The 2,700-nt window shown below is 38.4% G+C and overlaps 1 non-coding gene across 1 annotated transcript; it reads left to right on the top strand.

The window, feature by feature from the left end:
* Positions 1 to 1,800: 1,800 nt before the first annotated feature.
* Positions 1,801 to 1,907, top strand: LOC113705161 (small nucleolar RNA R71). The gene has a single exon (XR_003451808.1). It is a non-coding gene; the product is annotated as a small nucleolar RNA R71 (small nucleolar RNA).
* Positions 1,908 to 2,700: the final 793 nt, after the last annotated feature.

Here is a 2,700-nt window from a genome sequence, read left to right on the forward strand (position 1 = left end):
GACTTGTCATAGAGAGGCTCAACTTCACCTTGGAGTGGATTTTGCTTGTCTTTTCTGAATTGGCTCAACTTTTCACCATTTTCTTCATGGAATGGCGAATTTATTAAGCCAACTTCCATCCTTATCTTCTCCTCCTTTGTTCCTACACCATGAAAGTTAGTACCAAGGGCATTTATAAATTTAACTTCTTCGGTCCTTTCTTGGTTAACCTTTTCATCATATGGCATATTAGAAACAAGAGCAGTAGGCTCTATACTCCCTTCTTTATTATCCAAATTGAATTCCAATTCCTCACCATTAACCCGTAATATAAGCTTACCTTTTTCTACATCAATTATAGTTCGTGCAGTGGCTAAAAACGGTCGTCCTAGAATAATTGGCATTCTCACATCTTCTTCAATATCTAAGACAACAAAATCCACAGGTATTATAGATTGTCTTACCTTTATGAGTACATTTTCCAAAATACCCATGGGACATGTGATTGACCGATCCGCCAATTGCAATGTAATATTGGTAGCTTTTAGCTCTTGAAGTCCCAATCTCCGGGCAACCGATAACGGTATAAGTGACACACTTGCACCTAAATCACATAAAGCATTAGAAAAATGCAATTGACCAATAGTGCAAGGAATAGAAAAACTTCCTGGATCTTTCAATTTAGGAGGGAGTTTATTTTTAATCAATGCACTACACTCTTCCGTTAATGCTATCATCTCATTATCTACAATTTGCCTCTTCTTTGACATGATGTCTTTCAAGAAACGTGCATAAGAGGGAATCTGTGTTATAGCATCAATGAAAGGAATGTTAATGTGCAATTGTTTAAACATTTTGAAGAATTTTTCACACTCCCGATCCTGTCCATCTTTCTTCAACCTGTGAGGAAAAGGTATCACATTAGAATTTAAATGAGAATTTAATTTGGGATGAAGTGCATCAATATCAATGATAACATGATCATTTTGACTTTCTTGCTCCCCTTCAATTGCATGCATCTTGTCTTTTTCACCACCTGAATTTTCAAAATCGAATCCCTCAACCGTTTTACCGCTTCTAAGAATGATTGCATTGACATGCTCTCTCGGATTCACTTCGGTTTTACTTGGTAATTCACCAGGGTTTCTATTGTTGATCACATTGGCAATTTGACCAATTTGAACCTCCAAGTTTCTGTACATCCCAGCTAATTGGTCCAACCGCCCCTCAACTCGCTCGAATCTATCCGAAGTCACCTTAGCAAGTTTTTCCACCGCGATCTCCCAACTTGGTTTAGTTTCAGCCTGTGGTTGCCTTGGTTGAAATCCCGGCGGATTGGTTGGCCTTTGTTGATTGCCTTGATCTTTCCATCCAAAGTTTGGATGATTTCTCCACCCCGGATTGTAAGTATTCGAGTAGGGATTATTTGGAGCATTTCGGTTGTAATTATTAACAAATTGTACCTGCTCAGAATCAACACACTCATTAATATCATGTTCACCTCCACAGAAAGAGCAACAAGCTACGTGAGCATTAGATGAACTTGGGCTAACTCCACCTTGTCTACTTAGCAATTTCATCACATTATTCATTTGAGCACTCAGCATATTGAGAGTGTCCATTTCTATCATACCTGCGTGACGTCTTGTATTACCTCTCTCATTGGCCCATTGGTAGTTATTTGCTGCCATTTCTTCTATCAAATTATGAGTTTCTTGGGGTGATTTACCCATTAAAGCTCCACCTGCAGCTGCATCGATCATAGTTTTAGTAGAAAAAGCTAAACCATTATAGAAGGTTTGTATGATTAACCATTCCGGCAGTCCATGATGTGGACATTTCCGAAGCAAATCTCTAAACCTTTCCCATGCCTCATCTAATGATTCTCCCTCCAATTGACTAAAACTAGTGATATCCATTCTAAGCTTAGCAGTCTTTCCTGGTGGAAAATACTTATTTAAGAATGCTCTTGATAAATCATCCCATCCGGTGAAAGTATTAGGAGCATGAGAGTGTAGCCAAAGTTTGGCCTTATCTCTCAATGAAAATGGGAACAATCTTAGCCGTATAGCATCATCACTAACTCCATTCATTTTAATTGTATCACAAATTTCCAAAAATGTAGTTAAGTGTGAATTAGGATCTTCTACTGCATTACCTGCAAATTGAGATTGTTGAACCATCTGGATAAGTGATGGTTTAATCTCAAAATTGTTAGCATTTACCGTAGGCCTTACTATGCTTGTTTGAGATCCTTGTGTTCCCGGTAGAGTATAATCTCGTAAAACTCGCCTATTTGGGTCATTTTCGGCCATCTCTTCCTCAAATGGTAGATCTATTGAGATTTCCTCTATAGGTTGCCAAATCTCTTGTTCCTCTTGCTGTGGTGGATGCCTCCTTTGTCTACGTAGTGTCCTCTCAATTTCTGGATCGAAAGGTGTAACTTCCCGAGACGCCCGGTGCATACACTACAAACAGAAATAAGAGATATTATGCAATTTCAATTGTCAAAAACTGATTACAATATAAGATTAAATATAATCTAAAAAAAATAAAGCTGTCTAAATTAATAAAGATGATTAGGCTCTAATATTGCCGCTCCCCGGCAACGGCGCCAAAAACTTGACGGGGTTTTTGTATCAATGCAAGTTTAATTCCGAATTTACACCCGTTGGACTGCAAGTATACAGGTCGCAATTGTAGTACGAGATGTGTATCGGG

The sequence above is a fragment of the Coffea arabica genome, chromosome 3e (assembly GCF_036785885.1).
Source record: "Coffea arabica cultivar ET-39 chromosome 3e, Coffea Arabica ET-39 HiFi, whole genome shotgun sequence".
Lineage (NCBI taxonomy): Eukaryota > Viridiplantae > Streptophyta > Magnoliopsida > Gentianales > Rubiaceae > Coffea > Coffea arabica.